Genomic DNA, 12,707 nt, shown 5'->3' on the forward strand with positions numbered 1-12,707 from the left:
CCCCCCCCCATCAATTTTAATTTGGACCCCGCAGTAAAGCCTATTAGATTGAAGGCCCGGAGGGTGCCTTTTGCCCTTAAACAAAAAATCGAGGCCGAGCTTGATAAGCTTGTAGGCCAAGGCGTGCTAGAACCAGTCGAGGGAGGCCTGTGGGAGACACCAATCGTCACACCCCTTAAACCTAATGGGCATGTGAGGATTTGTGCCAATTATAAAGCCACTCTAAATTTAGGAATGAAAAACACGCTTACCCGGTCCCAACAGTGAAGCAGGTCCTCGCGACGATCCAGGACGGCGCCATCTTTGCCAAGCTCGACTTGGCGCAGGCGTATTTACAGCTTACCGTGTCTAAGGAAGCCGCCGAGGCCCAAACGATTGTTACCCACAAGGGGGCGTTTTGAGTTCACAGGCTTCAATTTGGAATTGCAGCAGCTCCAGGCATCTTTCAGGAGGTGATGGAGAGGACCTTAAAGGGCATACCTGGTGTATGCCCTTACTTTGATGATGTCCTGATTGCTGGAAAAACTGAAGAAATCTTAGCTGACCGGTTGGAACAGGTATTGGGGAAATTTAGAGCTGCAGGACTTAAATTAAAAAGGGAAAAATGTTTTACTGGAGTTAAATCAACAGAATTTTTGGGGTTTACAATTGATGAGAAGGGCATTCACCCAACAACTGAAAAAATTAAAGCAATTAAATTGGCACCTGAACCAAAGAACAAGGCTGAATTACAAACCTTTTTAGGATTAGTTAATTTTTATCATACATTTTTACCACATAAAGCTGCTATTGCTGAACCATTACATAGGCTTTTAGACAAGAAAACCCCTTGGCAATGGCAGGAAAAACATAGAATCAGTTTTCAAACGTTAAAGGACATTTTGTCTAGCCATTCCACTGTTACACACTTTATTGAAAATAAGCCAATTTATTTAGCGTGTGATGCTTCACCTTATGGTGTTGGGGCTGTCATCAGCCATATGGATGACAAGGGTCAACAAAAGCCAATTGCATATTATTCTAGAACGCTTACAAAAGCTGAAAGAAATTATGCCCAAATTGACAGGGAAGCCTTAGCAATAGTGGCAGGTGTAAAAAAGTTCCATGATTACCTTTATGGTAGGAACTTTACCATTTACACTGACCATAAACCCTTATTGGGATTGTTTACTACTGATAAGCAGACACCTCAGATCATGTCCCCTAGGATGCTTAGGTGGTCTATATTCCTGTCAGCATACTCGTTCTCCCTAAAACATAGACCAGGCAAGGAAATGGGCCATGCAGATGCTTTAAGCAGATTGCCCCTAACTGACACTGAGGGGGATCCTGCTCCAGCGGGCCAGATTTTGTCATTACACGAAATACCTGAGTGCCCATTAACTGCAAAGGACATTGCAGTGGCCACTAAGAAAGATCTAATACTTAACAGAATTGCAGCATGGGTTCAGGGGGGATGGCCCAATAAAAATCCAGACCCTAAATTCACACCTTATTTTAGGAGAAAAGATGAATTATCATCTCATTTGGGATGCTTGTTGTGGGGCAGCCGAGTGGTGATCCCTGAGACTCATAGAAAGTCAGTATTAGCTGAATTACACGAAGGTCACCCGGGTATTGTACACATGAAGGCTCTAGCTAGAAGCCATTTGTGGTGGCCTGGGTTTGCAAGAAAGCAAAATGGCTGTCTGAGGAAGCTTTGCAAATAGCTGAGGAAAGGAGGAAAGCAAAAGGCAAGGGAGAAAAACATAGATATGCCCAATTGAATGCAGAATTCCAGAGAATAGCTAGAAGAGATAAGAATGCCTTCTTAAATGAACAGTGCAAAGAAATAGAAGAAAACAATAGAATAGGGAGGACCAGAGATCTTTTCAAGAAAATTGGAGAGATGAAGGGAACATTCCATGCAAAAATGGGCATGATAAAGGACCAAAATGGCAGGGACCTAACAGAGGCAGAAGAGATTAAGAAGAGGTGGCAAAATTACACAGAAGAACTATACAAGAATGAGCTTAACGTCCCTGATAATCACAATGAGGTGGTCACTGACCTCGAGCCAGACATCCTAGAATGTGAAGTGAAGTGGGCCTTAGAAAAGCTGAGCAACAACAAAGCTAGTGGAGGTGACAGTATTCCAGCTGAGCTATTCAAAATCTTAAAAGACAGTGCAGTAAAAGTGCTACACTCAATTTGCCAGCAAATTTGGAAAACTCAACAGTGGCCACAGGATTGGAAAAGATCAGTTTACATTCCAATTCCAAAGAAAGGCAGTGCCAAAGAATGTTCAAACTATCGCACCATTGCACTCATTTCTCATGCTAGTAAAGTCATGCTTAAAATCCTACAAGCTAGACTTCAGCAGTATGTGGATCGAGAACTACCAGAAGTACAGGCAGGATTTCGAAGAGGCAGAGGAACTAGAGATCAAATTGCTAACATACGCTGGATCATGGAGAAAGCTAGGGAGTTCCAGAAAAACATCTACTTCTGCTTCATTGACTATGCTAAAGCCTTTGATTGTGTGGATCATAACAAACTGTGCAAGTTCTTAAAGAGATGGGAGTACCAGACCATCTTATTTGTCTCTTGAGAAACCTATATGCGGGTCAAGAAGCAACAGTGAGAACTGGACACGGAACCACTGATTGGTTCAAAATTGGGAAAGGAGTCCGGCAAGGCTGTATACTGTCGCCCTGCCTATTTAACTTATATGCAGAGCACATCATGAGAAAGGTAGGGCTAGATGAATCAAAAATTGGAATTAAGATTGCTGGAAGAAATATCAACAACCTAAGATACGCAGATGATACCACTCTAATGGCAGAAAGTGAAGAAGAACTAAAGAGCCTCTTGTTGCGGGTGAAGAAGGAGAGTGCAAAAGTTGGGTTGAAACTTAACATTAAGAAAACCAAGATCATGGCATCTGGCCCTCTCAATTCCTGGCAAATAGATGGGGAAGAAATGGAGGTAGTGACAGATTTTGTTTTCCTGGGCTCCAAGATCACTGCAGATGGGGACTGTAGCCAAGAAATTAAAAGACGCTTGCTCCTGGGGAGGAAAGCCATGGCAAATCTAGACAGCACACTAAAAAGCAGAGACATCACCCTGTCAACAAAAGTGCGTATAGTCAAGGCTATGGTCTTCCCAGTTGCAATGTATGGCAGTGAAAGTTGGACCATAAGAAAGGCTGAGCACCAAAGAATTGAGGCCTTTGAACTGTGGTGCTGGAGAAGACTCCTGCGAGTCCCTTGGACTGCAAGGCGATCAAACCGGTCAGTCCTAGAAGAGATCAACCCTGACTGCTCTTTAGAAGGCCAGATCCTGAAGTTAAAACTCAAATACTTTGGCCACCTAATGAGAAAGAAGGACTCACTGGAGAAGAGCCTAATGCTGGGAAAGATCGAGGGCAATAGAAGAAGGGGACGACAGAGAATGAGGTGGCTGGATGGAGTCACTGAAGCAGTAGGCGTGAGCTTAAATGGACTCCAGAAGATGGTGGAAGACAGGAAGGCCTGGAGGAACGTTGTCAATAGGGTCGCGATGAGTCGGACACGACTTCGCAGCTAACAACAATGGGTTAGACACAGCAATTGAAGAGTGCGTAGCTGGGTGTTATCTACGTCAACCATCTAGGCCGGAACAGGCTCACACAACAACTCACAAGTGGGAGGCGGCTAGGAATCCATGGTCACGCATTCATATTTACTTCGCAGGGCCATTTCAAGGCCTAACATTCCTAGTTGTGGTGGACAGCTTTTTCCGGTGGTTGGAGGTTGTGCCTGTCAAATCTATGTCTTCAGCTAAAACAATTCAGGATTTAAGGGGCCTCTTTGCCACCCACGGGTTACCTGACGTGATTGTCTCTGACAATGGGCCCCAATTCACCTCTGCTGAATTTCAGGATTTCCTCAAGGCCAATTGGATTAGGCACACGACTTCGGCACCCTTTCACCCGTCCACCAATGGCTTGGCTGAACGCAACGTCCGAACAACAAAAGACGCTCTGAAACGAATCATCCGCGGCAACTGGCAACAGAGATTGGCACAATTCCTTCTGTCACAGCATACTACACCGTGCACAGCTACAGGAAAGAGCCCGGCTGAAATGAGGTGGGGAAGAAGATTAACAACAAAGCTGGACAGACTTCACCCTGATAGACTACCCACAGAAGCTGAGGCGACTATACCAACCCGGTCTCTCAACATTGGGGACTTAGTTTGGGCCAGAAACTATGGTCCGGGAGACAAATGGGTACCGGGAGCGGTCATTGATGTCACGGGGCCGTTATCTTACACTATTGAGGGGGAAGGGAATAGAGTAATTAAGAGACATATCGACCAATTAAGGAAAAGGGCCCCAGAAATTGTGCAAAATGATGTGGGTCAATACACACAGGCTCAGGATGTCACATTCAATCCTGACCACACTAGCTCAACAACTACTGGGTACGGAGAGGTAGGAGTAGAAACGCAAACCAGGCTACCAAACACTGTGCCTCAGCAGGGAAACGATGATTGGGAGTTGTTTCCAGTGGGTAGCTCAAGTGTAGCTCATAGAGGTCCAGTACAACAACAACAAACTCAACAACAACAACAAAACACTAACATTGTGTCATCAGAGACCATGGCCCAAACACCTGGGTCAATTGCCAATGGCCAGACAGCAAATGAGACTGTTGCCAACAAGAGTAATAGATACCCTGCCAGAGTTCACAAGCCACCATTATATTTAAAAGACTATGTTAATAAATAACATTAGTGGGGGGGAAGGGGTGTTGTGTCTGTAGACTAATTAATTGGGCCTTCCTAGAAGCGGGGAAACTCTGAGTGCAATTATTGGCTGATGCAATTTAGGCGGGAGTTTCCGGGCTGGGGATTGGCCACTGTTTGAATGTAGCAGACTATATAAAGGGGAGTTAAACGGTTAATTGCCAGTTGACTTATGCCTGTGTTAATAAACGTTCTTGCATTAAACCTCACGGTGTGGATCGTCTATTCGAACCTAACAGTGTGTGTAGGGGTGTGTGTGTGTGTGAGAGAGAGAGAGAGAGAGATGTAGGAGGATTGCTTGTGGACTAGTAACTTCAAGAGGAGTTCTAGAAAAGCCTAAAGCCTCAAAAGGCCCCTTTGCCATCTCTGTGATACCTGCAAGTCTTCTACATGTGTGAAGTACTGCCAGGGGACTCCTTCTAGGATGCGATTTGGGGCAGAATTTCCGAAATGTTCCCGGGGCAGGCGGGGCCCCTTGGCGCCGGGATCAGAAGGGCTGTGCCACCCCTACCTCGCTTCCTTCTCCCAGCCTCAGGCCAGCGAGGGATGGGAGACCACGAGGAAATCCCAGCTGGAAGCATTGTGGAAGAAGCCGCTGACCCCCTCCCCTCTCCAAAGGGTCCCGAGGAAACAACCCGTGTTGGGGGGGGGGGGGTGTCCCGAAATCCCAGAGTGGATCTAGGCGCAAAGAGGAACCGCCACCCCTTCTCTTCCTTCCTTCCTTTTTTTTAACAGCTGAGAAACTTGGCACAACTTTGAGCCCCGATTCGCTTTCCGGCCCGAAGCGAAGCGTCCCGGCCCGGCTCGACCTTGCAGGAGGGACACCCCGAGGTCCAGAAGTCGTGCCCCGCCAGGGCACCGGGACCCTCCCGCAGTCGCGACTGCAATGCGAGCCCCACTCCACGCCGAGGCTTCCCAGCCAGCACCTTTCCCCCCTCCCCCGCCCCCGGGAAGGGGCCGAGCGAGCCTCCAGCAGCAGGGATAGTCTATCTGCGAGGCTCCCCCCCCCCGGGAAAGAGCGCCGCTTCGGGGCTCGGCAGCTGCGGGTTCCGGCCGAGAAAGGGTCCGATCCTCCGCCCCGCGCCCTCTGCACTGGCTCAGAGGCACGCTCGCCACTCTCCGCGTCCCCGCCCCGCCTACTTACGGGAGCCACCGGCCGCCGACTCGGGAAGCCGCCGCCGCCTCGGCTCGCCTGGCCAGGCTGGGCCGGGTCTGGGGCGCCGCCGCTGATCCCCGCCCCTGCGTGCCATTGGCTGCGGGCGGGCCCGGGGAGCGCTGATTGGCCGCCCGCGCCGGCTCCCCCTTTCTGCACGTGAGCCGCCGCTGGTCGTGTGAACGCGCCTGGGAAGCCGCCCCGCGCCGGGGATGCGATCGCAGGCCAGCCTTCCGACCCAGGCCGGCCCGAGCCGGAGGATGCGTAGCGTAGCGATGTCCGCTTCGCTGCTCGTGTCCCCCGGGAGCTGGCTTTGCAGGGCAGGGTGTTTTGGAGCATGTGCAGAGCTCTGGCGGGCCCGGAGGAGGAGGGAGGGGGGTGGAGGAGGAGGAGGAGGAGAACTATGGGTGCTCTCTGAGCTGGGTTGCAGACGTTTCATGGCCCAACTAGGTAACATCATCAAGGTCAGAAGGGAGTGGGGTTTGCTGAGGAGGAGGAGGAAGAGGAGAAGAGGAGGAGGAAGAGGAAGAGAGGGGGAGGAGGAGAAGAAGAAGGAGAAGAGGAGGAGGAGGAGAAGAAGAAGAGGAGGAGAAGAGATGGAGCATCCAGGACTCTTGGCCCATTTGCCTGCGAAGGGGCCCAGCTGTGGAACATGGGTTGCCTTTGCCTAGCCCTGCAAAGAGGCCACTTGGCCCTGGAGGTCCCCCTTGAGCGAAGCCCCCCCCCCCGCGGAACCCGCTCAGCCCTCTGGGGATCCCCTGTAAGGCCGAGCGGCCATCTTGACTTCTTTGACCACAGGAGGGAGGGGAAGGGCGTGCCTTGGGACAAGGGACAAAGTTGGCTGGAGCAGGAAGGCCCGGTTGGGTCGAGCAAGCCAGTTCTGAAAGAGGCTCATCCGGTTACAGAAGTGACCCCTTGTCTGGGTCTGGGCCGGACCTTGAACCCCGGACTGCCGATGGCTGTAGCCTTCACCCGGCACTCAGGCTAAGCCCTGACGTGGGTAGGAGGGCAAGGGAGATGGCTGCTGGGTGAAGAAGCCGGGGGGGGCAGGGGGGAAGGCCAGATTTTTCTGGGGGGGGGGAGCGATGCCAGGTGTTCCCTGCGGGGTCCAGCCGAAGATGGCTGACCTTTGTCTCTGGAGGGAGATGCCAAAAGGCAGCCAGGAGCTGTTTGCCCGGTTGAGTGCCAGGGCTGGGGTCATGCCAGGAGGAGCAGCATGGAAGGTGCCAGGTAGTGCCTGATAAAAGTGGGTGCCAGAAAAGATATTGCCCCCCTCCTCCCTCCTTCCTAGCACTGGTGTTATCTCAATGGGATATGAAATGTCTGCAAGGAAACAGCCAAGCTCGGTGCTAAGGATCTTCCCTTTCCCAGTGGAACAGCCGCCCTTTTCTTCCTATTGGCCAGAGCTGCTGTGGGCGGAACTCTCTCTTCCCCTTACTTAAAGCATCCTGGCTGAGGAATTCTGGGAGTTGAAGTCCACAAGACATAAAAGGGCCAATCTAAAGCCACGCGACGGGGGCGTTCCGGAAGAGAGAGTTCCGCCCACAGCAGCTCTGGCCAATAGGAAGAAAAGGGCGTCCCTCCCTCTTTGCGCAGGCGCTTGCGTGGTCCATCATTCGCGCTGAGGAAGCCGGTTGGGCGCCATTTTGGTTGCGGCCCGGCGGCGCCGTTGGCGGCGGCAATTGGTGAGCGGAGGAAGGTGTGGGCTGGGGATGATGGGAGTGAGTGCCCGAAGCCTAGGGAGACCAGTGGTGAGGAGAAAAAAGTCCGGGGCCGCGTTCACATGTTTCTGGGTCTGTCCGGGTTGGTTCCTCAGCAGTTCTGAGGGGAATCCGCGGCTCGGCGCTTTGCCGTGAGGTGCGTTTTTATTTAATTTATTAATTTTTATTTCGCCTTGATGGAATTTTTATCCTGCTTTTTATGTATTTGGGATAACTCAAGGTAGCAAATTTGCCTGATCCTATTTTCCCCACAACAACCTTGCGAGGTGGGCCTGCCTGGCCTGAGAGAAAAACCGAGCCAACATTCCCCCCACCCCCATAAAGACCATTTATACAGTACACTGCAAAAGAGGGGGATCCAGTTCAAACAAACCAAAATATCTGCTATATTATTTCATTATCAGCAATTGATTAATATTGGTGAGTTACTTCACCACAATAATTCGCTAATATATTCAGGAATATTACTGAATGGTCTCTGTAATCCAGATAATAAGCACAGAGTGATAGTCTTAAATAATATTACTTTGCTACAGTAATTCAGGAATATTAGTGAATTGTTTCGCTGCAGCCCAAATAATATACGTAAAAGGTAGCCATCTAATTAATATTTCACAAGCATAATTTACTAATATAACCCTCGACTTACGACCACAATTGAGCCCAAAATCTACCTTGCTAAGCAAGACAGCTGTTGTGAGCTTTGCCCCATTTTACAACCTACCTTGCCACCGTTGCTAAGCAAATCAAACGGGTTGTTCAATTAGTCGCCCGGTCGTTAAGTGAATCTGGCTTCCCCGTTGACTTTGCTTGTCAGAAGGTTACAAAAGGATCACGTGACCCTGCAACTGTCATAAATGTGAGACAGTTGCCAAGCATCTGGATTTTGGGGAGGCTGCAGTGTGAAAAATGATCTTGTCATTTTTTCCCCCACTGCCCTTGTAACTTCAAATGATCACTGAATAAATGGTTATAAGTCAAAGATTACCTGTGGTACAAGGCTTTCTCTAATATTCCATTTAAAAGTACATCAGCAACTCGTCCTCTCTTTCAAAGGAAATGAGAGGATGGAGTTGTGTGATTAATTGAATACTGATTGCATCAACTGATTAAAATTGATGGCTTAAATGACAGAACATTTTCTTCTAGATTTGCATAGCACTGATTGTTGAACATGAGATATTAATGAAGAACGCTTAAAGGTAAACCAGCACACGCTTGTTTGCCTGCTCTGCTTAATAAAACATTTATTTTTTATGACATTTATATTCTGCCCATCTCAATCCGCAAAGTGTCTTTGGGTGGCTTAAAATTCACTTGCTGCACATAAGCAACATTACATAGAATAACAGAGTTGGAAGGGATTTTGGAGGTCTTGTAGTCCAAACTCCTTCTCAAGCACTTATACCAGAGGTCCCCACCTTTTGGGCACCAGGGACCGGTTCCGTGGAGAGAGGTTTTTCCACGGACCGGAAGGTGCATGGTTTTGTGTGCTGCCTGCATCCCACAGATGGGGCTTTGCTTGTTTGTGCGGACCGGTTGCTGGAATGCCACAGCCTGGTACTGGTCCACGGACTGGGGTCTGGGGACCCCTGACATACCATTTCAGACAAGTGACTGTCTAATCTCTTCTTAAAAGCCTCCAGTGTTGGAACACCCACAACTTCTGGAGGCAAGTTGTTCCACTGATTAACTGTTCTCATTGTTAGGAAGTTTCTCCTTAATTCCAGGTTGCTTTGCTCCTTGAATAGTTTCCATCCATTGTTTCTTGTCTTGCCTTCAGGTCCTTTGGAGAATAGGTTGACCCCCTCTTTTTTGTGGCAGCCCCTCAAATCCTGGAATACTGCTCTCATGTCACCCCTGGTCCTTCTTTTCTCTAAACTGGCCATACCCAATTCCTGCAGCCTTTCCACTGGGACTCCCAAGGTCCCATTTCTCTTTCTTGTTCTTCTTGAAATCCTCCAGTGATGCGGCACCCACAACTTTTGAAAGCAAGCCTAAAGCATTAGTTATATATGGGTGGCTGAAGCTTCCCCTTATGCATTATTAACGAGGGTGTGAATAAGAGCAGGAATAAGGATGCTTTAATGTGACGAAGGCACCTTGGAGTGAGTTGAAACATTGATCTGGCTTGTCTTTGCTAAACAGTGTTTTCGGTAATTATTGTTTCATTGTACAGTTATCTCCTTCCCTTTTTTCCTTTTATTCTTATTATTTATTGGGCTTACATGCCACCCATCTAGCCTAGAGCCGACCCTAAGCAGCTTACAATAAAAAAAAGCTCAAGATGAAACATTTAAGCGTAATAACCATAAATATTAACACTAGAATTAAGTTGAAATTGCAAGCTGGGAAGAAAGGGAAAAAGATGCAGAAAAAGAGGAGGTGGGGTCTTAGCACATTAACCACCTCCAGAGTGAGATGCCCCAGTTGGGGGCCCAGGCCAGCTGGCAGAGCCAGATCTTCAGGCCCTTTCAGGACGTGTGCAAATCTCACCTGCGGGGTGGTGGATGATATTTCAAAGGGCAGAAGCCACAGCAGAAAACGCTCTTCTCCTGGCCCCCACCAGCTGGAATGTCTTGAGTGCCATGGTCTGCAGTAGACCTCTTCTGCTAGCACAATAAGGATAACCTGGGCCCATGCCTGAAGGGTTTTTATCACCCTTGAAGATGGAACAAGGGACTGGGGATAAACCTCGTCGTGTTCAGCGGGGTAAATTCCCAGATTTCTAAGACTTTGCATCCGTAATCCTATAGCATAATTGGATCCTGAAATGCCATTTCTGTCCTTGTTCCTTACAGCACTGCAAACCATGGAGAATTACCAGAAGTCCAAGGTAGTGGAGAAGCCTTCTCCTCTCCCTTTCACCAGCTTGCCCTCAGACATCATTGAAATGAAAGTGAAGGATGGAAGCAAGATCCGGAATCTGATGGGCTATGCCATTGGCAAGATGGAGCAAGAGACGACGAGACAGATGCTCTTCAGCGGGGTTGGCAAAGCCATCAACAAGACCATCACCTGCGTGGAGATTATGAAGCGGCGGCTCAAGGATCTTCATCAGATCACAAAAGTGTTCTTTCATCAAATAGAGGAGATCTGGGAACCCATTGTGCCAGAGGCTGGCCTGGATCCCTTGACTGTGAAACGAAATATCCCTGCCATTTGCGTTTTGCTGAGCAAAGAGCCCCTAGATCATCAGGAGCCAGGTTATCAGGCTCCGGGATCTTTTGATGCTTTCTGGTTGGAAACGCTGAATTCGGAGTCCCAAAGTCAGCCGAAAAGGAAGAAGGGGGCGGGAGAGGGGCAAGCCATGCAGGAAAGCACCCTTCCTCTGCCTTATGATAAGAATCCCAAAACAAGCCTCAGTCGAGCTGAAAGAATTACTTAACCTACAGAGCAAAAGAAAGCCGGACAGTTTTTCGTGTTGAGAGAGAAAAAGGGAGAACCTTGGAATGGAAAGAGGCTGATTTAAAGGAAGCGGAAGAAAAGAGGCTGAGATTTCAGAACTGCCTGGGTCGGGTTGATCATCGGCATCTAGCAAAAGGGCTCTTTTCTTCCTTTCAGAGGGAAACAAATGCTCTGGTGGATTGTTCTAGTGGTCGAAACAATAATGATTAAAAAAAGCCTTCCTGGTTGGAGGAGATATGTAAAATCTGTGCCTATTTACCAAGAAGGTAGCTATGACGTTTGCCTGATTTCCTCAGTGGATGACTTGGATGTTACCTTAGGATCTAATTCTGTGAAAGGGCAGGTATTTCCTGGTTCCAAAATTGGATGGTGACAGGGGAAGGAGGCCCTGTTTTTCGTGGTATTCTTTGGCTTTAGCACAGGGCTCTCCAAACTTGGCGACTGTAAAACTAGTGGATTTCAACTCCCAGACCGCATGCTGGCTGGGGGATTCTGGGAGCTGAAGTCCACAAGTTGTCAAGTTTGGAGACCACACACACACACACACACACACACACTCAACCGTTGTAACCTAAGCATCTGCCTTCCTGTATAGTCAAGATTATCATGTTTGATTCAGCGTAAAGATGAGGCGGTCTCGATTGCCCAACATGCAGAGGGTGCAGCTTAGTATGTCTAAAGACAGTTGGGAAAATGCTGAGGTTATTTGATTGTTAAAAAAACGTAAGATTGCACATCAATACTATTTTATTTTTTAAATTTTTAATTATTATTTTTTTCAATGTTTGAAAAATGTTGATCTATGAAAGGGTTGTTGCTACTTGCTGATACTTATCTCCAGTAATTCTGTTTCCCTCCATAAGTGTTTCCTGAGGAAATGTAAAATGTTATGAAGAGCATTTTCCCTTTGTAGCTGATGTAACTTCATGTATCTCTGAAAGCACTGATGCTCGAGTGGGCAGGGGCAGAAATTTTATCCGTTTGACTGCAATGACAATACTGATGGATTATTTGTATTCAATCAAACCATTAAAAAAATCACATTCTTATTAACAACATAACAAAAACCTAGGAGCCTAAAGCCTTAGCTGTCTAGCATTCTGTTTTCAGTGTCCAACCACAATTTTCTGAGTTGAAACAAGGAGATTTGATCTTCTTTTCTTGGCCGCCATTCAAAAATAATTTGTAGGATGTGTGTTCCAAGTTTCCAGTTAGGCCTACAGCCCTCCTGGAATATTCTAGTGGTCTTCCATTCACTTTCCAGACATTTTGCTGCTTAACTGTTTCAAGATCAGTCAGAGCAGCTAACAGGTTGAGCTAAGAAAGCTGAGTTTGTAATGTCATCTCTGCTCATAAAGTGACTTTTATCTCACAGATCTGAGATAAAAATTCACAACTGAAACACATTTCAGATGAGAATTGGGAAGTTGCTGCTGAAAGAAGAAAAAGTTTGCCTGTTTCCAGAACATTATGATTGGCACAAAATGAATGATAGTAAGTCCACTTAGCAAGTTTAGGATGGTGGTGGAACTGCAGAACTGACCTAGTTAAGCATGTTGTAAAATTCTGTCAGTGTGAATGTTCTTGAATGCCCAAGCAGTAAATACTTCCAATTATTAGAATCCAGCTTATAGGTAATCTCTGCTAACCAAAAC

General features: G+C 47.8%; 1 pseudogene across 1 annotated transcript; it reads left to right on the forward strand.

The window, feature by feature from the left end:
• Positions 1–10,015: 10,015 nt before the first annotated feature.
• LOC310635686 (ribonuclease P protein subunit p25-like protein) lies at positions 10,016–12,119 on the forward strand (annotated as a pseudogene). The gene is made up of 2 exons (XR_014494483.1): positions 10,016–10,356; positions 10,446–12,119. The product of XR_014494483.1 is annotated as a ribonuclease P protein subunit p25-like protein (transcript).
• Positions 12,120–12,707: the final 588 nt, after the last annotated feature.

Source organism: Vipera ursinii (assembly GCF_947247035.1).
Source record: "Vipera ursinii genome assembly, chromosome: 2".
NCBI lineage: Eukaryota > Metazoa > Chordata > Lepidosauria > Squamata > Viperidae > Vipera > Vipera ursinii.